We start from the raw sequence: 26,626 nt of genomic DNA on the forward strand, positions 1-26,626 counted from the left end.
ATAGAAATTGTAGCTGTGATACCAGTGCCGGTGGCACATAAGAGAATCATCCGAACATGGCCATTGCCAGTGCCACCCTGACTGGCCTCTGTGCCGGTGGCGCATAAAAAGCACCATCCGATCGTGGCCGTTTACCAGCCTTGTCTGGCACGTAAAAAGCACCCACTACACTCATGGAGTGGTTAGCGTTAGGAAGGGCATCCAGCCGTAGAAACATTACCAGATCAGACTGGGCCTGGTGCAGCCTTCTGGCTTCCCAGACCCCAGTTGAACTGTCCAACCCATGTCAGCATGGAAAGCGGACGCTAAATGATGATGATGATGATGTGCTGTTTTTCTGGAAGCATGTTGTTTATTTTTCTGTTTGGTGTCTGGTTTTTCTCCATATTATGTGCTTGTATGTCTCATATATATATATATATATATATATATATATATATATATATATATATATATATCATCATCATCATCATCATCATTGTTTAATGACCATTTTCCATGCTGGCATGGGTTGGATGGTTTGATAGGAGCTGGCCAGCTGGAGAGTTGTCCAAACTCTAATTGTCTGTTTTGGCATGGTTTCTATAGCTGGATGCCTTTTCTAACACCAACCACTTTACAGAGTATGCTGGGTACATTTCACATGCCACCGGCACAGGTAAATTTACATAGCACCAGCACAAGTGCTTTTTATGTGAAGCTAGCATCTGCAAGACAAAGACCTCTCAACTAGACAGGGAGGAGGGGCATGGCCATAAAGAACAAGCTTGCCTGTATGAATGGCTGTGATTTTACATAGCTTGACATCTCTTATCAAATATAGCAAATTTCTACAAGTCCCAGTCCATTTTCATCTCAGTGAGATCCAGCATCCGAAGATTCTTTCTCACCACTTAGCCCCTTGTCTTCCTGGGTCTACCCCTTTCACAGATTCCTACCACAATTAGTGATCAGCACTTTTTTAAACAGCTGTCCTCATCCATACACATTACATGACCACACCAACAGTCTTTTCTCTTGCACACAACTAATGCCTCTTATATACAGTTTTCCTCTTAAATCATTTACTCTGCTGTATATGCACACTCACATTACCATCAAGTGGAGCATACTGGCTTCATTTCTTTCAATCCTTTGCAAGTCCTCTGTAGCCATAGCCTATGTTTCTCTGCCATGCAGCATAACTGTATATAAATAGGTATCAAACAATCTGCCTTTCACTTTGAGGGAGAGGCTTTTTGTTACCAATGAAGGCAGCAGCTGTCTGAACTCTGCCCATCCTTATTCTTATTCTAGCAACTATACTTTCAGAATTTCCTCCTCCACAACTAACTTGATTGCCTAAGTAGCAGAAGCTATCCACTACTTCTAATGATACACCTGAGCACTTGAGGAAGTCTATTTTCAGTGGATTTTTTGTACTCATTGTACCTGTACATCTGATATCCATGAAGACTATATATATATATATATCACAATTAGTAAGGAATTTCTCCAAACATTTACTGGCACACAGTTAGGTATCCAAAATAGGTTACTCAACGGTTAGTATATAAATCCAATAATAACTTTCATAAGATAAGAATTTAGAGATATATTCCATTGGATAATTCTAAATATATTAGGTTAACCATATAGGTTTCCTGGAGTATTTAATATCAATAATAATAATAATAATAATAATAATAATAATAATAATAATAATAATAATAAAGCCTTTGATAAAAAAAGCCTTTGACAGCATACCGCATTTGTGGATTCTGAAATCACAGGACATTTTCAAAATTTCTCCTGTGATTTCAGATTTTTTAAAGTATAATATGTCACTATGGAACACGAAGCTCCAATTATATCATTCTAATGGAGTATTGCACTCAAACAACATTAGCATAAACTGTGGAATTTTCCAAGGTGACTCACTTTTACCACTAATTTTCTACATAGCACTAATACCACTCTCAAGTGAACTGAATAGAACAGGATATGGCTACAAAATTGACAACAGGAAAATAAGCCATCTATTTTATATGGATGATTTAAAGCTATATGGCAAAAATGATGAAGAGCTTGAAGGATTATTACATACCGTGAAAGGATTCAGTGATGATATCGGGATGGAATTTGGCTTTGAAAAGTGTACCAAAGCCACTTTTAAGAAAGGGAAATTGGTAAAGTCTAGTTCACTCGAATTAGATGTAGAAACAGTAATAAAGGAACTTGAACAGGAACAAACCTATAAATACCTAGGAATAAATAAAGGCTCTGGTATCCAGCATGCAAACATGAAAGAGAAGGTTAGGAAGGAATGTTATAGAAGAGTTCGAGCAGTCCTGAAGTCTGAGCTGAATGCATATAAGGTGTTAGCCATAAATTCCTTAGCAGTACCAGTTGTTCTTTATAGCTTCAATGTGCTTAACTGGAATACCAGTGAAATAATGAAAATTGACAGAAAAATCCGCAAGCTATTGACTTGTAATAAGATGCACCATCCAAAGGAAGACGTGGATCGCCTTTACCTTCCCAGAGCTCAAGGAGGTCGAGGTTTGATCCAGCTTGAACTTACATACAAAACCACCACAATTGGACTAGCCAAATACCTTGAAGCAACCAACGATTGGATGCTAAAACTTGTTGAAAAACATGAAAGACTGAAAAGACTTCACTCTATTCTCAAAGAGAGCAAAAAATTCGCTGCTGATCTCTTAGATACCCACCAGATTGATCAGGCTGAAGGAAATGCACCAACTGCAGCTATAAAGAAAAGAAAATTAATTGCAAAGACAAAAGCACATGAAAATTTAGCTAGCAGATGGGAACAGAAACCTCTCCATGGCAAGTATGTGGCCCGTAGCAAACAAGCTGATGTCGACCAGAAACACATGCACCAATGGTTACGAAGCTCAGGGCTAAAAGCAGAGAGTGAAGGTTTCATATTAGCTGCTCAAGACCAAAGCTTATTAACCTGGAACTACCAAGCCAATGTAATAAAAAGTGGAGCTGACCCAAAATGCCGATTCTGTAATGATGAGATTGAAACAATAGACCACCTAATCTCAGGGTGTAGAGTCTTAACACCTGCAGAATATAAAGCAAGGCATGACAGAGTCGGCCAGTATTTACATTGGACAATATGTCGGTATTATAAAATCAAAACCACTGACAAATGGTATAAATACCATCCTGAAGCTGTGACTGAGGGAGAAAATGTGTCAATTCTATGGGACCTCCCCATACAGACCGACAAGACTATAAAAGCTAATAAACCGGATATTATTATAAAATATCAGACAAAAAAGATGTGTTTATTAATTGACATGAGTATCCCTTGCGATCACAATATAGCGGCGAAAGAATTTGACAAGATTAGTAAATATAAAGACCTGCTAATAGAAATTGAAAAAATGTGGCATCTCAAGGAGACTACAGTACCAGTGATTGTAGGATCTCTAGGAATGATAAAAAAGGGTACTGACACCTATTTGAAAATGATTCCAGGCTTACCATCCCTACAGGAAGTGCAAAAAATCGTATTAACTGGAACGGCTCATGTACTGAGAAGAGCATTATCGCTGTGAAAACAACATCCATCCATGAATTTATTTATTTATTAATTTTTAAATACATATTTTATCTGTGAATTTGCGTGTGTAATCTGAGAATGCATACATGTAATCTGAGAATGCTTCTCTGACCTAGGTGTATGGAAAACACTCGGCGAGAAACGGAAGAAAATTTGAAGAAAGAAGGAAAAAACATAATAATAATAATAATAATAATAATAATAATAATAATAATAATAATAAGGATTATCATAAAGTAGCAATAGTATTAACATTAATTCCTTTTTATATATATACAGCTTCAAATAGATCTACACATGTTTCAACTGCATTGGTTAGTAACTGTTGCAATTACAACTTTACTATAATACCAATGCAGTTTCTTTAGGGTCTTCACTTTAATATCCTTTGATTTAACTATTTCACATTTTTTGTTGATTTTCTTTGTGTTCTATGTTCTTGTGAATTTTAAATGTAAAACTAAAAATGATATATATAGATATAAAGTTACATTTGAGGAAAATGAATACTTGTAGATCTCTGCAACTGCACTAATTTTCAAAAAGAGACTGGATAACCACTTAAATTCATTTAGAGATAAAAATAAAAGATTTCAAACAAGTCTAAATTAATGTAGTTTATCAAAGACAGAAACAAAGACTATACTATCAATTGGGATTTAATTGGTACTGCAAAGCCATGAAGACCAGGAACTTGAAATGTGACCTATGTATAGAAGGATTTTACTGAATTTTTACATCTAAGGGTAATATAATAAATTCTAGGCAGGAACAAGCTTTAAAATGCTTGCATATGAGAAAATTTACCTTAGCTCAAAATAAATGAGTTAAAAATATTTAATCAATGAAATGTTTTGAAATAACTAGCTAAAAAGAATTTGAAAAGTGCTAATCTAATCAAAACTTGAATTAAAGATACTTCATGTTTAAATTATTGTACAATTCTGCATCATAGAATGCAAAGAAAATCGATGAAAATCTTTAAACAGTTAAATTAAAGGATATTAAAATGAAGATCCTGAAGAAACAGCATTGGTATTATAGTAAAGTTGTAATTGCAACGATTACTAATCAATGCAGTTGAAACATATGTAGGTCTATTTGAAGCTGTCTATATATAAAAAGGAATTAAAGGCAATGTCAATGCTACTTCATAATAATTATTGTTATCCTCAATCCCTGGATCTTACATTTATATATATATATATATATATATATATATATATATAGTCATGTAGTGAGAATGGATGAGGATAGCTGTGTGAAAAAGTGCCACACCCTAGCAGTTGAGGGAACCTGTGGAAGAGGTAGACCCAGGAAGACCTGGGATGAAGTGGTGAAGCATGACCTTTGAACTTTAGGCCTCACCAAGGAAATGACTAGTGACCGACACCTTTGGAAATATGCTGTGCCTGAGAAGACCCGGCAAGCCAAGTGAGACCATAACCTCATGGCCTGTACCAGGGGCGTAACCATCCCACTTGTGCATACCATATGAGCGTGATTGTTGACAGAGGAGCTAACTGGCTTCCATGCCAGTGGCACATAGAAGGCACCATTCGAGTGTGATCGTTTCCAGCTTCACCTTACTGGCACTTGTGCCCCGTGCTAGTAGGGTGCTAAGAGCACCATCAGAGCATGATCATTGCCAGAGCGGCTAACTGGCTTCCGTGCCGGTGGCATGTAGGAGGCACCATTCGAGCAGCATCGTCGCCAGCATCACCTTACTGGCACCTGTGCCGTTGGCACGTGTAAAAAAAGTTTGAGCGAGGTCGTTGCCAGTACCGCATGACTGGCCCCCATGCTGGTGGCATGTAAAAGCACCCACTACAGTCTCAGAGTCGTTGGCGTTAGGAAGGGCATACACCTGTAGAAACTCTGCCAGATCAAGACTGGAGCCTGATGCAGCCATCTGGTTTGCCAGCCCACAGTCAAACCGTCCAACCCATGCTAGCAATGATCTGGCAATGATCATGCTCGGATGGTGCTCTTAACACCCTACTAGCACGGGGCACAAGTGCCAGTAAGGCGAAGCTGGAAATAATCACACTCATATGGTGCTTGTGCCTGTCATCGAATTTCACTTTGATTTTGATTTTGATTTCGATTTCAGTTGCCTCAACAGATCTTCGCAAGCAGAGTTTTGTGATCAAAGAAGGAAAAGGTACGCACAAGTGGGATGGTTACGCCCCTGGTACAGGCCATGAGGTTATGGTCTCACTTAGCTTGCCGGGTCTTCTCAGGCACAGCATATTTCCAAAGGTGTCGGTCACTAGTCATTTCCTTGGTGAGGCCTAAAGTTCAAAGGTCATGCTTCACCACTTCATCCCAGGTCTTCCTGGGTCTACCTCTTCCACAGGTTCCCTCAACTGCTAGGGTGTGGCACTTTTTCACACAGCTATCCTCATCCATTCTCGCTACATGACCATACCAGAACAGTCGTCTCTCTTGCACACCACATCTGATGCTTCTTAGGTCCAACTTTTCTCTCAAGGTACTTACATTCTCTCAAGTATGCACACTGACATTACACATTCATCAGATCGTACTTGCTTCGTTCCTTGCAAGCTTACACATGTCCTCAGCAGTCACAGCCCATGTTTCACTGCCATGTAGCATGGCTGTTCGTACACATGCATCATACAGTCTACCTTTTACTCAGAGCGAGAGGCCCTTTGTCACCAGCAGAGGTAAGAGCTCCCTGAATTTTGCCCAAGCTATTCTTATTCTAGCAGCTACACTTTCAAAGCACCCTTCCCTGCTACTGACTTCGTCACCTAGGTAACAGAAGCTATGAACTACTTCTAGTTTTTCTCCCTGGAATGTGTCAGAAGTTGTTCTCTGCACATTGTCAGTGTTTATTGCACCCGAGCATCTGCCACACACAAAAGCTATCTTCTCAGTTAGCCTTCCTTTGATATTGCTACACCTCTTATGTGTCCATAGCTTACACAGGGTACATCTTATAGAGTTTCTACCTACACCTCTACTACAGATCGAGCAGGGATTTGTGGTTTGCCTGCCTTACTACTTATTAGGACTTTGGTTTTAGCTACGTTGACTCTAAGGCCCTTTGATTCTAATCCTTGTTTCCACACTTGAAACTTCTCCTCAAAGTTCTGATAGTGACTCAGCAATTAGAGCAAGGTCATCAGCATAGAGGAGCTCCCAAGGGCATCCTGTCTTGAATTCCTCCATTATAGCCTGGAGGACTATGATAAATAGGAGGGGGCTGATTCTTCACTGTACTCATTGCCAACCATCACCTTACTGGAAGCATCCCTGTACATGGCTTGCACGGCTCTCACTAACCATTCATCTATCCCTAGTTTCCTCATTGAGCACCAGATAAGGGATCGGGGGACCCTGTCAAAGTCTTTCTCCATGTCAATGAAAGCGAAGTACAGAAGCTTATCTTTGGCTAGGTATTTCTCCTGCAGCTGTCTTACCAGAAATATAGCATCAGTGGTGCTATATATATATATATATATATATATATATATATATATATATATATATATATATATATATATATACATATATAATATATATATATATAATATATACATATACACATATTATCTACATATATATACATGTATTATATATATATTTATATATATATATATATATATATATATATATATATACATAATTTATATATATTCAAGGCTGGCCCTTGTGAATTACAAGTACAAGTCACTTTTGCCAACCGAGTGGATTAGAGGTGTACCATGTAACAACACACCACTGGTTTCCGAACTCACTATCATGAGCTGAATATCCTAACCTCTAAGCCACATGCCAGCTCACAATTGCATAATTTCCTATTCTTACACAAACATACACAGATAACAATGTGCACATACACACTCAAACACCTCACATATTGTTATTTACACATACACACAGTCAATTTGTTTTATACATACACACATGCATACATATATAAACACACGCATATGCACAGATATCTGCAAACAGTTATAGTCTTATATTGTTACACAAACATACACAGATAACAACTCATACACACACACAGATATCAGCAGACATTCACACACAGTCTGTATGTTAAACATACAGATACCAACATATACATTCAGTTATTGTTTCACACATGCACACACACACACAAACACACACAGTCTCATACAGTTGGGTGCACACACACAAACACACAGTCTCATGCAGTTATACACGCACACACAACCACACACAATCTCATACAGCTACGTGCACACACACACAGTCTCATACAATTGTGAGCACATACACAAACACACAGTCTCATACAGGTATGTGTGCGTACACACATGCATACACACACACACATACACACACCGTCTCATACAGTTATGCACGCACACACACACACACACACACACAACCATACACAATCTCATACAGTTATGTGCACATAACTACAACTGTACAGTCCCATACAGTTACGCACATGCATACGCGTGCATACACACACAAACACAGTCTCATACAGGTATGCACATGTGCACACACACACACACACACAGATACCAGCAGATAATCAGCATCATATTTTTCAATAGTTAGCATAATGCACTCATTGTACACCACTTTGAGTTAAATAATTTCATATTTCAATTGCCACAGCCAGAAAATATCCATCAGGCATAAAATTCAAGAATTACTTTGAAGAACTGTATCTTCAATTCCTTCGATAATTGTGTGTGTGTGTGTGTGTTTGTGTGCGTGTGTCTATGTGTGTGCACACATGTGTGTGTATGTATGCAGACATACATACATACAGTGAGATAATTTAAAAGATTTACTACAAAAGAAGTGATTATTTTATTATTTTCTTAAGTTTTAAAGAGGTTGTTTTGTTTCACACCCTAGACTTTTATAAGAAACTGACTTATAAGTACCTGTGAGTACATATGAGTATATATAAATACACTGATGCGATATTTCTAGAGCCAAATTCATTTCTAATTGCCAACTGGTCTATCTACTTAATTAATTGACGGACTGCATTAACTGATCCCCTAAGGCAATCTAGAATACTCATTTTCTTAATTAATTGTTCTCTAAGATTACTTAGAAATAGAAAATGTATTTGAGCTATGTAGCAATATCTAGCTGGGTTGTAAGTTATAACATACAAGACCTGTGATGTGTTTATTTCTGTATCAAACCTGTGAATTATGTGTAATCTGATTGTGCCAACACTGTAAACAGGGAATCTCTTTATTGTAAGGACTCTATATTGCAATTACTTATCATGTCAACTCAGATTAACTTTTATTAGAATTATTGATAATTTCTAAAGTGAAATAATACACTAAACCTATTATAATCTAAAAGTGGATTTATTAAATTTCTTACATGACTTAATATAAGTAATGTGATTAAGACCATCTGATTTAATTCACTATGGAAGGTACTGTTGACTTGCCTTTCTGTGGTAGGACTAAGTAATATATTAAATAGAATTGAATCCCAGAACCCACTTACTCCAATCAATATTCATACTCAGTAATGTAGCTTTATTGCTGAATCTTATTGTATCTATTGATACTACATCTCAATAAATCATAATTAACTACACTCATACGTTTGCATGCGTGCATGCACGTGTGTGTGCATCATCATCATTATCATCATTATTTAGCATCCACTTTCTATGCTGGCATAGGTTAGATGGTGTGGCTGGAACTGGTAAGTCAGAGAGCTGTACCAGGCTCCAGTCTGATTCAGCTTGGTTTCTATGATTGGATGCTTTTCCTGACACTAACCACTCCAAGAGTGTAGCAGATGCCTTTAACATGACACCAGCACAGGTGCCTTTTATGTGTCACTGGTGCAGGTGCACTTTTTATGTCACTGGCACAGATGCCTTTTGCATGTCACTGGCACAGGTGCCTTTTATGTGCCACCAGCACTAGCCTTGACTGCAATTTTACTTGGCTTGACAAGTCTTCTCAAGTATTGCAAACTAACAAAAGTCTTTATCACTTGTCATCGTCTCTGTGAGACCCAATGTTCAAAGATCATGCTTCATCACCTTGTCCCAAGTCTTCCTGAGTCTACCTCTTCCACAGGTTCCCTCCACAGTTAGAGATCAGCACTTCTTTACACAGTTGTCCTTGTCCATATGCATCATATGACCATACCAGCAGTCTTCTCTCTTACACGTTAAATCTGATGCTTCTTATGCCCAACTTTTCTCTCAAGACACACTCTGTTATATGAGCACACTGATATTGCACATCCAGCAAAGCATACTAGCTTCATTTCTTTCTAGCCTTTGCATGTCCTCTGCGGTCACAGCCCATGTATTACTGCCATGTAGCATGGTTGTTTGCACACAGGCATCATACAATCTGCCTTTCACTCTTTATTACCAACAGAGGTAGAAAGCTCTCTGAACTTTGCCCAGTGTTTCTAGTGTTTATTGTACCTGTACATCTACCACACACAAAGACTATTTTCCCTGTTTACCTTCCTCTGATATTACTGCATCTCTTATGTGTCCACAGCTTGCACTGGGTACACCTTATGGAGTCTCTACCTATGTCTTTCCTTTATATAGAGCAGGGATTTGTGATTTGTCTGCTTTACTACTTACCAAGAGTTTGGTTTTTGTAAAATTAATTCTAAGGTCTTTTGATTCCAGGACTTGCTTCCACACCTGAAATTTTTTCTATAGTTTTGGCAGTGATTCAGCTATAAGAACAAGGTCATCAGCATGCAGAATCTCCCAGGAGCAGACCAACGTAAATTCTTCTGTTATTGCCTAGAGAACTATGATGAACAAGAGGGGACCAATCCTTGATGAACTCCTATTTGTACACTGAATTCATTGCTATACTTGTTCCCTCACCTTACTGACAGCATCCTTGTACATGGCTTGTACAGCTCTCACCAACCTCTCATCTATCCCTGCTTTCCACATTGACCACCAGATAAGGGAGTGGGAGACTCTATCAAAGGTTTTCTCTGTTTCAACAGAAGCCAAGTACAAAAGTTTCTTTTTGGTTAAGTACTTCCCCTGCAGCTGCCTTATCTGCAATATAGCATCAGTGATGCTTCTCACTGACACAAAACCAAACTGCGTCTCATTCTAGACTAACTTTCTTCCTAATTAGTTGGGCTATGGCCTGCTCCATGACTTTCATCACCTGATCCAACAGTTCGATGCCTCAATAATTATTTGTCTAAGGCATCACCTTTACCTTTGTAATAGTTGACTATGGTGCTGCTACACCAGTCATTGGGTATGACACTCTTGTGTACAGCCTGATAAACTATACAAATGACTAGACCATAACTCACATCACCAGATTTAGGAATCACTGCAGTGATTCCTGATGAGCCAAGGACTTTCCCTATTTTCATATCCTTCATGACTTTATCTACCATACTACTGTCTATTAGGATTGCTGGTCCCTCTTTTGGATCCACATTAGGCAGACTCTCCTCCCATGTGTTGTCTACATTTAGCAACCTTTTGTAGTGGCACTTCCAAACCTATTTCTTCACAGTCACTAACTGGAAGTGAACTAACATCCATGTGAATGCACTTCTCTCCAACAACACCACAATTTTCCCTGACACACTGTCTTGCAAACTGAAACACTTCAAACTGCTGGTTCTCAAACCACAGAACACTGGCAAACTTCTTCCATTCTGTTTCACCCCTGACCAAGTATACTTTCCTCCTAGCTTCCTTTCTAGCTACCTGATATAGTTCCTTGCTACTACAAGGCCCATTTCTTTGTTCAAACGGCCCTGTCAACTCCACTGTTCTACCACCATGTCACATTTGGTCTAGATGGGACTTTGCACCAGCCACAAATTTGGTCTGTGGATCTCAGTAAGTTATCTTGTAGGAAATTCCAGTTATCCTCTATGTTACATATCTGTAACTCTCCATTAAATGCTTCAGTTAGAACATCTCTAAATCTCCTTATTTGTGGGTCATTTAGGTCTGTATGTATGCATACATATATGTATGTATGTATGTATGTATGTATGTATGTATGTATGTATGTATGTATGTATGTATGTATATCTCTAAAGGTCTCGATCACTAGTCATTGCCTCTGTAAGGCCCAATGTTCAAAGGTCATACTTCACCACCTCATCCCAGGTCTTCCTGAATCTACCTCTTCCACAGGTTCCCTCCACTGTTAGGGTGAGACACTTCTTCATACAGCTGTCCTCATATATACACAACATTTCCTCATACCAGCGCAGTCATCTCTCTTGTAAACCACATATGATGTTTCTTATGTCCAACTTTTCTCTCAGGGCACATACATTCTGTCATGCACGCACACTGACATTACATATCCAGCGGAGCATACTAGCTTCATTTCTTTCAAGCCTACGCAAGTCCTCAGCAGTCACAGCACATGTTTCACTGCCGTGTAGCATGGCTGTTCACACACATGCACAGTCTACCTTTCACTCTCAGCGAGAAGTCCTTTGTTACCAGCAGAGATAGGAGCTCCCTGACCTTTGCTCAGGCTATTCTTGTTTTAACATCTACACTCTGAAAGCATCCACTCCCTCTTGGTCACCTTGCTAACAGAAGCTATCAACTACTTCTAGTTTTTTCCCCTAGCATATGATGGAAGCTGTTTTCTGTACATCTTCAGTGTTTATTTCCCCTGTGCATCTGCCACACAGAAAAACTATCTTCCCAATTAACCTTCCTTTGATATTGCTGCACCTCTTATGTGTCCATAGCTTACAACAGATACATCTTATGGAGCTTCTACCTACACCTTTTCTACAGATCAAGCAGGGCGATCTACTTGAAGGGATTTGTGATTTGTCTGCCTTCCTACTTACTAAGATTTTGGTTTTTGCTTTGATTCCAGGTAGAGGTAGGGTTCCACCAAGGTTCAGTCCTCAGCCCCCTCCTATTTATCATAGTCCTCAAAGCAATAATGGAGGAATTCAAGACAGAATGCCCCTAGGAGCTCCTCTATGCTGATGACCTTGCTCTAATTGCTGAGTCACTATCAGAACTAGAGGAGAAGTTTCAGGTGTGGAACCAAGGATTAGAATTGAAGGGCCTTAGAGTCAGCGTAGCTAAAACCAAAGTCCTAATAAGTAGGAAGGCAGACAAATCACAAATCCCTAAATGTAGATGGCCCTGCTTAATCTGTAGAAAAGGCATAGGTAGAAACTCTATAAGATGTACCCAGTGTAAGCTATGGACACATAAGAGGTGCAGCAATATCAAAGGAAGGCTAACTGGGAAGATAGTGTTTGTATGTGGAAGATGCTCAGGAGCAATAAACACTTTTAAAATGTGCAGAGAACAACGTCTGCCACATTCCAGGGAGAAAAACTAGAAGTAGTTGATAGCTAGGTGACCATGTCAGTAGCAGGTATGGGTGCTCTGAAAGTGTAGCTGCTAGAATAAGAATAGCCTGGGCAAAGTTCAGAGAGCTCTTCCTTCTGCTGGTGACTAAGGGCCTCTCACTTAGAGTAAAAGGTAGACTGTATGATGCATGTTATGAGGTGGTGAAGCATGGCCTTCAAACATTAGCCCTCACCGAGGCAATGACTAGTGACCAAGACCTTTGGAAATATGCTGTGCTTGAGAAGACCTGGCAAGCCAAGTGAGACCATAACCCGTAACCTATGCCAGTGGTGTAACCAGCCCACTTATGCATACCATTCCTTCATTGGACACTAAATTCTGCTTGCGAAGACCTGTTGAGGCAAGTGAAATTGAAATCAAATTCAGTGACAGCACCGCATGATTGGCATCCATGCTAGTGTAGCACTAAGAGCACAATCCGAGCATGCCAGGGACGCTGACTGGCTCCCATGCCAGTGGCATGTAAAAAGCTCCATTCATGCGTGATCGTTACCATCACCTTACTGGCAAATGAAAAACAACATTCGAGCAAAGTCGTTGCCAGTGCCGCTGGACAGGCTCCTGTGCAGGTGGCACGTACAAAACAGCATTTGAGCATGGCCATTGCCAGTACTGCCTGACTGGCCCTCGTGCCGGTGAAACATGAAAACACCCACTACACTATTGGAGTGGTTGGTGTTAGGAAGGGCATCCAGCTGTAGAAACTCTGCCAGATCAGATTGGAGTCTGGTACAGCCATATGGCTCGCCAGTCCTCAGTCAAACCATCCTACCCATGCAAGCATGGAAAGTGGACGTTAAACGATGATGATGATAGTGATGATATATATAATGGAGAAATTATACAAAATGTATAAATAAATGATGAGTAAAGCACTGGCACAGTTTCGATTACCTATTGTTATCCATAGATTTATTGCAGGAACTTCGTAATGGTGGTTGGGGTAACGGTATTAATAAAATAGATGGAATGAATAAAAGATTTTATTGAGTATGACACATGTTTCGACCCATTCAGGTTCTCTTTGGGTACATTAATAAAAAGTCTCACTAGAGATTTTCTGAGTCGGCTTACATACCACTATATGTACATCAAATTCAAGAATGAGTAAAAGACAGAGAAAAATTATTGAAACGCAAAAAATTCAAATATGAACTTGAAAATTATAAATTTGCAGTTGTAACTGTTAAGAGAAAGAAAAAGATGTAGAAGTTGAAAGGGAGATAATACTTATTTTTTGTGGTTGTGCTTAGACACACATATACATATACAGATACATATATATATATATATATATATACAATAAAAGCAATTAAGATTCAAGTCAATTCTAATGAATTTACTTGAATGCGGTACTTAACTTAGATGCACCAGAAAACTATATGGTGTTAACCATACAGTAATGTGGGGTGATTATAAACGAGAAAGAAGCAACAAGAATGGATTAGTTTTTAGTACAATTGTTTCATACAAAGACAGGCTTTATTAAAAGTTGCAAAAATTGCAGCAGATAAAAGTGTCCCGTACTCATCAGCTAAAATACGAGTATAGCCTCACCCACTAAGATGTTTGGAGAACTCATATGTATTTTAACTGATGAGTACGGGACACTTTTATCTGCTGCAATTTTTGCAACTTTTAATAAAGCCTGTCTTTGTATGAAACAATTGTACTAAAAACTAATCCATTCTTGTTGCTTCTTTCTCGTATATATATATATATATATATATATATATATATATATATGCACATATACATACACACTCACACACGCACATCCAAGTATATGGGTATATACATACAACTAGATACATGCGCATACGTACATGTATGGACGAATACATACATATATATATGTATAGAACTCATATATGCAGGTACACACGTGTATATATACATAAATATATACATAAATATGTGCACATCTTCGTACATAAAGCAAGATACAGATGTCTGTGCAAAGTTTGACACACACGCGTATTAATACACTTGTGTATACACATAAATATATACATACATATATACATACACATACACACACATATATGTATGCATATACACACATAAACACACACCCGCATACACATATACACAAATTCACACTAATAGATGCATTCACCTACAAAAAGCACAAATGTGCACAGATGAATATGTAGACATATATATATCTATATATAGGTACATATACACACATGCATACACACACACACGCATATATATATATATATATATATATATATATATATATATATATATATATATATATATATATATATATATATACACATACACACATATACGTACACATATATACATTTACATGATTTTATTCATTAAAACTTCAGAAGCTCTTACAACTACCATTGTCGTAATGCTTTGCTTTTGTCTGTTTAATAAAATTTCCTCCTCCTAATGATTTTGCTTTCATTTCGTGATGGACAGCTATCATGCAGAAAATCCCAGTTTCAAAATCCTGTTTTCTGATTAGGTACAGTTGATTAAACTTTAAACATCAGTAACATTTTTCTACAATTTTTCTGGAACAAATAAATAACATAGAAATTATTTAAATATACCAAATATGAAAAGTTTTGACATATGGAATAAAGAATACAAAAAACAAAAGGAGTTATGTAATAGTCTTATCTTGACAGCTGTTTCAATCAAACCATGGCTTATGTTGTATCCACATTCATTATATGATAAAGAACCATAGTATCATAGGTATATGGAACAACACAAGTTCCTATGGATCCCTTATGTAAGGCCAGGTCACCTTCATCAGAAGGATGTAGCAAAAGGCCTTTTTCCACATTCTTTTGATCAAAGTGTTCTGGTCTTGCCAGGCATTGTGATAATCATTTTACCAAGAATAAATACATGCACTGGTTCTATTTCATATTTTATAATTTAGTTAATTAGTTAACCAATTAACAAAACAATCCCTTGATAAATCATTTAATCAGTCAGTAAGCTGGTTTGTCACTCTTTTCATTGTTATTTGCAGCCTCATCACTACTCAAAGGCTGTTTGTTGTCTTCAAACATTCTTATTGAATTTACAGCGTGAGGGAGCAAGTGAGTGAGTGAGTGAGTGAGTGAGTGAGTGATGATGATGATGATGATGAGGAGGAGGAGGAGGAGGAGGAGGAGGATGGTGATGATGATGATGATGATGAAGACGAGGAGGAGGAGGAGGAGGAGGAGGACGACGACGACGACGACGACGAAAAATCAGCTGTTAATTGATAATCTAATTATCAGAAACCTGAACAAAGCATGGATTGACTATCATAAAGCATACAATAGGATACCACTCTCTTGGATAACAAAAACCATGGAAATGTATGCTGCACATATGCTGCAGCTGCTGTAGGTGCTATGCTTTACATTATGGAAGGGTTCTCTATTCTAGTCTTTTAACTGCCATACATATTTGGATACAGAAGTAGAGTTTTATTTATCACTGTGTCTAAATGAGTGCACATGTTGCCTGAAGCAGGTAGTCCAATATATGTTTTATTCAAGCTACTGTCAGCTTGCATAATTGCTCTGTACACCAATTTACCCGCTTTTATTGGATATTTTCAGTTAGTCAGATTGTTTACTTTTGTGATGCTTGCTGTTTGATGAACGACTTGCTAGAACCTCATTTTTCCAACATAAACAACTATTATTGTCATTCAGCAGAGTGAAAAAGAATTGTTACGTATTTGCATGACCTTTTGACTTCCCAAATTAACACACTTTCTCTCACCCATATATTGAATGAACATGTTGACATGCAAGTTATTATTCAGACAGGCAAATTTGTCTTCTTGCACACACACACTTACATACACACATAGATTCTTACCAAAAATTTAACTTATTTTGTGATCAACAAATTCAAATTAACTAATAACCAATAATTATTTGTGACAAACCTATTTAAACTTTCAGAACAGAAATTTCCTGTCCAATTTCTAAGTTATATTTTACTCACTTTACACTGCAACCCATGAATGACTGGTATACTCAATGGTTGAATTATCATACATTCATCATTAATGATATTTTTGCAAATGCTATATACATAAATTTATTCTGGTAAATTGACTCTTTGCTGTTAACATTAATAGTTCTGTTTTCTTTGCAACTGTTCTTTTACAGAGAACATAAAATCTAGATTTGAAGTAAATAATTACCAAATAAGACCATTGTTCCTTCTCTCCCTGTTGATTTTTATTCATCTTCATTTGCATTTCGATCAATGCTTAAGATTAAAATCTGAATTAGATACTTCGGTCAAAATTTATATGTAAAAACACAGATACATACTTAATGTACATATAAAAATATAGATACAAAATACACTAATGTAATGTACATAAAATGTTGTCATAAATATTTCTTCCCATTCTGTAAAATCTTGAGTTTCATGTAAATCTATGGAACATACAGGGGTTGAACAAAATAATGGAAACACCTAGCATCATAATTTTGAAATATCTATAAAACCATCAAAAGCTTTTTTATTTTAAGTTTTTTGATTTATTATTAATGTTGCTTAATATGTTTTACTAAAATTGCTGTTTCTTTTCAGATATCATCAGAAAAAGGTTATTAAAATTCATCAAAATGACAGACCTATTTTGTCCAACCCCTGTATATACACATTGTGTGTGCGTATGCTGAGACCCAAATATTCTCATGATTCACTGGTCCCACTCCCAAACTATATGGTTGTTATATTGATGACTGTATTGGTGAGACCTCTCCTCTCTTTTGTCCAATCCTCACATCCTGCCCTTGAATTCTCTTGCACTATTACCAACACTTCCTTCACATTTCTCGACATTTCTGTCAATATACACCACTCTGCTCTCACTACCTCCATCCACTACAAACATACCAACTCACACTCCTAACTTAACTTCTCCCCCTCCCACCCTACCTACACCAAGCTCTCCATCCCCTACTTCCAATTCCTCTGTCTGCACAGGCTCTGTAAAGACAACCATGACTTTGAGACTCAGTCTCAACTCATGGCTCACCACTTCACCCTACATGAATATCTATCCATACAGCCCTTGCTAGGGCACGTTCCATGGACTGTGCCTCTGCTCTCTCTCCCCACACCCATCCTGCCATTGCCCATCTCCTGTTTCCCCTCACCCTGCCCCTCCAATGCACCATTCTCTAAGCCTTCCAGTGACTTCAGCTGACCCCTCCACCTCACACATCTTCCCCAACCTACCCCTTTCCTCTGTCAACCTGCATGACCTCCTGGTCCACAGTTTCTTCCCTAACCACACCTCCCAACCTAGCTCATTCCCCTACTCCCACCCACACAGCCGCACTTGCCCCTATCTTTCCAACACCACCATCTTCACAGGCACCCATCATATCATATCACCAACTCCTTTACCTGCACTTCTAGCAACATCATTTACTGCATCTCCTGCTCTGTCTGCTTTTCTCTATACATCAGTCAAATGGGATACCGCTTGGCTGACCAGTTCGTGGAGCACCTCTGAGACATCACATTCGACAATGACACCGGTCTCGGACCATTTCCACTCTACTGGTCACTACAACACCTGTCTGAGTTTGGATTGTCTTTGCACAGGGGCCATCCAGATGCCCACCTTCACTGTGAACAGGAATTAATCTTCACTCTGAGTTCCTTTGCACCATATTTTCTCAAATCCCCTCCTCTCCTCTCTTCATCTGACACCTACTTCCTCTCTTCACACCTCCTCACCTTCTTTCTTTGTGGATACCACCCCCTCTCCCCACACATCCCTACCCCCACACCTCCAACCCACACCCATATCCTCACCCCACATTCACACCCACATCCCCGCATTCATAAATCTCCACACCCCTACATCCCAACAACACACACCATCACATCACATCACACCATACAACACCACTCCATATGCACACATACTTATACATTCTCACATACACACCTTCGTTTTGGGATCACCAATGCTTTATTATCTCCCCTTCTTTCAACCTTTCCTGTCAGACCATTTTCTTGTTTACCAGTCACCATGAGTATATGTATATATGTATGTATTTAACAGCAAATTGGTCATCTTCACTTACAGACATTTCTATTAACACTCAATAAACATTAAATTTACATTTATGTGACATGAGCATAATATCATCAGAGGGGAAAAGATGTACATTTGGATGCCATATGTGTATTTGTGACTAGTCTGCTGAAACAAATTCACAAACACACATATAGCATCCAAAGGTACATCTTTTTTCCTCTGATGATATTATGCTCATGTTGCATACATGTAAATTTAATGTTTATTGAATGTTAATAGGAAAGGCTGTAAGTGAAGAAGAGCAGTTTGCAGTTATTAATAAACAATTATTAACTTCCCAATCTCCATTTTCTTTTCTAAATGAATATAAACTATATGTTTTTATATACACCTATTATTTTAACAAGTGTAGGACAAAAGCCCCCTAGGACAAAAGCCCCCTAGGACAAAAGCCCCTAGAACAAAAGCCCCATGGACAAAAGCCCCATAGTTAAAGGAGATAGACAAAGAACATTGTTGCCCTTCCTTCCACTTAGAAGCTACTAAATTATCAGGAAGAAAGACTTTTTACAGATTTTGCTTGTCACTTTTATATGGGGTCAGTTTTAATTTATAGACTAGTTTTATCAAATCCTTTTATATCTAAGACCCGGGTCTGTAAGAGATAGGGCTGAGGGAGTCTACAGAAATCATAGTGGGTATAGTCATAAAAATCAAGATTTATTTGAAGCAATATCATGGGATTTGGTAAAGGAAAACTTAAATCAAGATGTTAGCTGACAATTAAGGGGGCTGGCCACAAGCAGACCATTGATAATGAAACAGAGGAAATCTTATCATGTAGTACTATAGTTAAATATTGTAAGTAATACTGCTATATTGTATAAAGTTAAAGTTTAGGGTTATTCGGAGGATTACTAAGAAGAATTATAACAAAAGGATAAAATGTTTTATGAATACTTTTGAGTATATACCAAACTTTTACCATAAAGAGGTGGAAAAGAAAATTATATAGAAATAGTTTAATATTTATACATATTATATTATAAACCTAAATACTAACTAATCAGATGGTATCAGTGAATATTGGATCAATTGGTATATACTGGTATTTAATAAAGGAGTACTGAGGTAAAAGAACATGCTAACTATGAATTGATTTAATTATAATCTAAGCAGTTTATTTTAAGTAGTGAATATACCAGTATTGTTATATAAAAAAAAAATTGGAAGAAAAGAGGTTTAAAAATCGGAAAAACTGTGTATTTTTAGGCCAATAACAAGAGAGAAATTTTCTGTGTTTAGCAGAGCGGTGTCATCTTCATATATATATATATATATCTCTTATTATAAAAGGCAGATTTTATCTGCCTCCCTTTGGGAGTTATACAAATCTACAATATAGGATTTCTTCAATTACAATTTACCTAGCATTTTTAAGAGTACAATGCATCGCGTCATGCCACATCCAGTTTTTAAAATTTAAACTCCAATTAAGCAAAATTTACAGAAAACTCACATTCTGGTGTGTGTGTCAAATGCTTTTCTTAGTCTGGTTTACACCACACGCAAACGCACACACACAGTGGGCAACGAATAAAATGAAAGTAATTCACTTACTGTAGTGAGTGATTCTTTCACTCTGCCTCCCACTTCCTCTTTCCACACATGACACGCAAATATATAAATAAAATTGTAAGCTAACGTGCGTGTGTGTGAGTATGTGTGTGTGCGTGTGTGTGCGCGTGTGTGTGTGTGTGAGGGTGCGTGTGTGTGTGTGTGTGTGTGTGTGTGCGTGTGCGTGAGTGTGTGACAGGAAAGTTTTTTATGACGAATATAACACCTATATCCAAGTAGCAGAAAGATAAGACAGTAAGGTGTGATTTGAGGGAGATTTGGCTGCTATTTCTACCATGTCTAGCTGCCATGTAGGGGTCTCCCTCATAGGCTCATACATACATATATACATAGATAAGACAGTAAGGTGTGATTTGGGGGAAATTTGGCTGCTATTTCTACCAGGTCTAGCTACCATGTAGAGGTCCCCCTCATTGGCTCATATATATATATACACACATAAGACAGTAAGGTGTGATTTGAGGGAGATTTGGCTGCTGTTTCTACCAGGTCTGTTAGGCCTTCTCATGTAAACTCAAGCTTTCTCATGCCTTGAACATAAGACCAAAGCAGAGAATGTATTCTTTTATTCTTCTGCTTTTTCCAGCCATTGGTCTGTGGCCATGCTGGGGCAATGCCTTGAAGAATTGTAGTTTAATGAATCAACTCCAGTTTTATTTTTGTAAGCATTGTACTTATTCTATCTGTTTCCTTTGTCAAACCACTAGGTGACAGGGATGTAAACAAACCAACATTCGTTGTCAAGCAGTGGTGGAGGACAATCACAAGCACAGACACGCACACACACACACATACATGCATACACATATACACACACACATACATACATACATACATATATATATATATTATATATATATATGTGTATATATATATTGCAGCGTGGAAGGTGTTTGTAAGCCATTTAAGAAACACACAAAAACCGTTACATTCACTTCAACATTTAAATTTAATTTGCCAAAATATTTTCGTCGCTTTCAGACCGCGACCTGTTCACTGACAAAAATATCGTGCTAACAGGTCGCGGTCTCAAAGCGACGAAAATATTTTCACAAATTAAATTTAAATGTTGAAGTGAATCTAACGGTTTTTGTGTGTTTCTTAAATGGCTTATAAACACCTTCAACGCTGCAACTGTTTTCGTTCCAGCACACGATCTCAGATCAAGTCACTTGCTATGCAAGTACATCTCTGTAACTATATATATATTTATATATATATATATATATATTATATATATATATATGTATATTGGTAAAAACAGTAAGATAACAAAAGAAAGAAAGAGACCTCAATATTATGTAAATAGAGGAAATCTTTATATAGAAAAGTGAGGTTGTGTGTCTGTCTCCTACGATTTAGATTCCTAACTACTCCCACATTTTGCGGTGCAGTTTAACCAAAACCGGGTATCTTATTGTCGTGATTCATATCGAGACCGTCTGGGTATTAGCGCGCGTCTACGATGAGTCTACGATTTAAAAAAAAATTTACCATCAATTTTTCCCATTTTTAATCCATTTTTGACATATATAAGGGAAGTAACTCTCTAAAATTTATTATTAAATCTCAGAACGTAAAAAGCTACAGTAACACCCCTACCCCTTTGTGGTTAGCCATATTGAGATGGCTATTATACTTTACATCTCTAAAAATGCTTATATAATTATTTCCCTTACAAACCCGAGCAACGCTGGGCGATACTGCTAGTATATATATATATGTATGTATCAAATGAAATAAATGAAAAACACGACACAAAGGATGTTGCGGAACATATGTTTCGAGCTTTATAGAACAACTTATTCTTACATCAATGCATAATCGACATAACAGATAATTCAAAAGCCCTCTTCAGCCGCATGCAATTGCTACACCAAAGACTTGTATCACATTATGAAAGGTTTGAGAAAAAACATTTGGTATTGTTTATAATGGTAGGTAAACCGAGTATCACTGGGAAAGTATGTTTGTAAATCTTCATAGGCGTACATTGTATTATTAGACTCCAAAACAAATCGTCTATACCGTTTTCTCACTCAATATAGAATGAATACTGGGTAGATTCCTTCATGTAAGGGAAGGAATTGGATGTTGAGAGAGAGAGAAAAAAAAAGAAGAAAGGAGGGGAAGGGGGGAACCGTTAATGAAGTTGGGATCACAAAAAATATATATACAAATGTAAATATAATTATAAAGGATAATAAGATATAAAATATAACAAAAAGTAAAGATGTAAAAATATAAGTATATAAAAATATAAAGAACGTCAGGTATAGGGTCATAAATTCTAGAAATGTATTGTGAAAGTGTAAAAGGTACAAAAAATTAAGAGTAAAAGATAAAAAATAAAAAAACAAAAATAAAGATAAAGTGAGATAAAGATAAAAAGATACGAAGCTACAAAAGAATACACAGCGATCAGAGATGATGGGTTAAAGTTCTGATGCTGTGGTGAGTGTCGTAAATTACTTTTAATTATCGGAGTGGCGTGGGGGGGTATAGTAGTAGGCGACCCTATACCTGACGTTTTTTATATCTTTATTTTTTTTTTGCTCTAGTTTCAGCTCAGAGCTGCGGCCATGCTGATGCACCACCGTTATATACTTATATTTTTACATCTTTACATATATTTACATTTGTATATATATTTTTTGTGATCCCAACTTCATTAACGGTTCCCCCCTTCCCCTCCTTTCTTCTTTTTTTTCTCTCTCTCTCAACATCCAATTCCTTCCCTTACATGAAGGAATCTACCCAGTATTCATTCTATATTGAGTGAGAAAACGGTATAGACGATTTGTTTTGGAGTCTAATAATACAATGTACGCCTATGAAGATTTACAAACATACTTTCCCAGTGATACTCGGTTTACCTACCATTATAAACAATACCAAATGTTTTTTCTCAAACCTTTCATAATGTGATACAAGTCTTTGGTGTAGCAATTACATGCGGCTGAAGAGGGCTTTTGAATTATCTGTTATGTCGATTATGCATTGATGTAAGAATAAGTTGTTCTATAAAGCTCGAAACATATGTTCCGCAACATCCTTTGTGTCGTGTTTTTCATTTGATACATATATCCTCTCACCTATGCTACTAGCTGGCATATTCAGGTGCTTACATTTATCAAGTATTCACCCTAAATTTATTATATATATATAATATTAGGGAGTATAACTCCAAACTTACAGGGAATTAAAGATAAAATGTATTCATAGTTTTCATTGATATATAATAAATGTGAAAATTAATTTCTGTGTGTCTGTGTGTGTCACACTTCGATCCCCTCTCTAACTATTCATTGACACTCCTACTATATATATCTATATATCTATATATATAAAAGTGAAGTTGTGTGAGTGTCTGTCTCCTACGATTTAGATTCCTAACTACTCCCACATTTTGCGGTGCAGTTTAACCAAATTCGGGTATCTTATAGTCGTGATTCATATCGAGCTCGTTTGGGTATTAGCGCGCGTCTACGATAAGTCTACGATTTTAAAAATAATTTAACATCATTTTTTTCCATTTTAACGCATATTTTTTAAATAAAGGGAAGGCGGCGGAGTTGGCGTCCATGCTCACACCTGCACCTGTGTTGCTTCTCCCCCTTCTTCCCTCCCTCGTGAAGCTGTGGGAAGGGAGTGTAAGGAAATCAACGTCGTAAAGCGTTGTCAAGAAGACCAGCGTTCTTTTAGAACAACGACTTCATGGCTTGAAGACACCAAAACAGAAATGGCTAAGAAAGCCCTAAAGCAAATTCTACAAAATTGGGAAACACGCCACACAGGGAAGGTTTCCCGTGCAAATAATTTGCACAACCGAATGTTATAGTTGTTGCACAACTTTTACTTAAAAAATATTATCCAAACACAAACTTTTGAAGGCAATATTGTATGGCGATGGTACTTGTGAAATATGGTAATGGATTTAGTAGCCAAAAGGAGAGATCAGAGGCATAGTATGGTGGTGGTGGAGGCGGTGATAGTGGCAGCAGTGGTGCTGGTAGTGGTGATGGTGGTCGTGGTGTTTGTGGTGTTGTTGTTGTTGGTGGTGGTGGTGGTGGTCGTGGTGATGATGGTGGTCGTCGTGGTCGTCGTCGTGGTCTTCGTGATGGTGGTGGTCATGGGCGTAGTGGTGGTGGTCATGGTGGTAGTGGTGATGGTATTGGTCGTGGTGGTGGTGGTGGTGGTGGTGGTGGTGGCTGAAGCTGTCGTCTGGGTTCTTCCAATTTTTTCGTGTGTCGGTGGCGGCGTTGGCGTTCATGCTCGCACCTGCACCTGTGTAGCTCCTCCCCTTCTTCCCTCCCTCGTGAAGCTGTGGGGAAGGCAGGGTAGGGAAATCAACGTCGTAAAGCGTTGTCAAGGAGACCAGCGTTCTTTTAGAACAACGACTTCATGGCTTGAAATCGCCAAAACAGAAATCGCTAAACAAGCTGAAACAGATCCACAAAAACGGCAAAAACCGCCACACTGGGCAGGTTTCCTGTGCAAACAATTTGCACAACCGAATGTTTTAGTTGTTGCACAAGTCTATATATATAAAACTGTAGTTGTGTGAGTGTCTGTCCCCTTCGATTTAGATTCCTAACTACTCCCACATTTTGCGGTGCAGTTTAACCAAATTCGGGTATCTTATAGTCGTGATTCATATCGAGCCCGTCTGAGTATTAGCGCGCGTCTACGATGAGTCTACGATTTTAAAAATAATTTAACATCATTTTTTATTCCATTTTAATGCATAATTTTTCGTGTGTCGATGGCGGCGGAGTTGGCGTCCATGGTCACACCTGCACCTGTTTGCTTCTCCCCCTTCTTCCCTCCCTTGTGAAGCTGTGGGGAAGGGAGTGTAAGGAAATCAACGTCGTAAAGCGTTGTCAAGGAGACCAGCGTTCTTTTAGAACAACGACTTCATGGCTTGAAGACACCAAAACAGAAATGGCTAAGAAAGCCCGAATTGGCATCTATAAGGGAAGTAACTCTCTAAAAATGCTTATATAGTTATTTCCCTTACAAACCCGAGCAACGCCGGGCGATACTGCTAGTCTTTATATATAAAAGTGAAGTTGTGTGGTGTCTGTCTCCTACGATTTAGATTCCTAACTACTCCCACATTTTGCGGTGCAGTTTAACCAAAACCTGGTATCTTATAGTCGTGATTCATATCGAGCCCTTCTGGGTATTAGCGCGCGTCTACGATGAGTCTACGATTTAAAAAATAATTTACCATCATTTTTTTCCATTTTAATGCATTTTTTCGCTATTATATAAGGGAAGTAACTCTCTAAAAATGTCTACGATGAGTCAACGATTTAAAAAAAAATTACCATCATTTTTTATTCCATTTTTAATGCATTTTTTTGCTATAACTCTCTAAAAATGCTTATATAGTTATTTCCCTTACAAACCCGAGCAACGCCGGGCGATACTGCTAGTATATATATATATGTGTGTGTATGGCGAACCTTTCCTTCGATATAACTCGACAAAATCAAAACATTTCACTTTGGGTATTTCCGTGGAAGCAAATGACAGTTCGATTCTGTTTTCAGCTTGGAAATTTGAGGATTTCACATATATACTGTGTGTATGTTTGTCTCCCACTACCAGAGCTTGACAACCAATGCTGGTGTGTTTATGTCCCTGTAATGTAGCGGTTCGACAAAATAGACAAATAGAATAAGTACCAAGCTTTAAAAAATAAGTACTGGAGTCGATACATTCGACTAAAACTTTTGCAAGCCGATACCCCAGCATGGCCGCAGACTACTGCCTGAAACAAGTAGAAGATAAAAGATACTGCCATACTTCTATGGACATGTTACAAATTAGTTTTATCGTAAACAATCTTAATAGGAAGGATTATCAAAAAGAATTAAGGCAACTCCTATACAACAACAGCAACAGTAACAATAATCACACATTGGAAACATTCCTAAGAAGTTAAAAATATAAATTTGAAAATATT

General features: G+C 37.8%; 1 protein-coding gene across 1 annotated transcript in view; it reads right to left on the reverse strand.

The window, feature by feature from the left end:
- LOC118765432 overlaps positions 1-15,493 on the reverse strand; it is a 43,150-nt gene extending 27,657 nt beyond the window's left edge. The window contains exon 1 of the mRNA XM_036507499.1: positions 15,324-15,493. The gene's annotated coding sequence lies outside the window, so the exon portion shown is untranslated. The remainder of the gene's footprint in view (positions 1-15,323) is intronic.
- Between the last annotated feature and the right edge of the window lie 11,133 nt (positions 15,494-26,626).

The sequence above is a fragment of the Octopus sinensis genome, linkage group LG11 (assembly GCF_006345805.1).
Source record: "Octopus sinensis linkage group LG11, ASM634580v1, whole genome shotgun sequence".
In the NCBI taxonomy this organism is placed as follows: domain Eukaryota; kingdom Metazoa; phylum Mollusca; class Cephalopoda; order Octopoda; family Octopodidae; genus Octopus; species Octopus sinensis.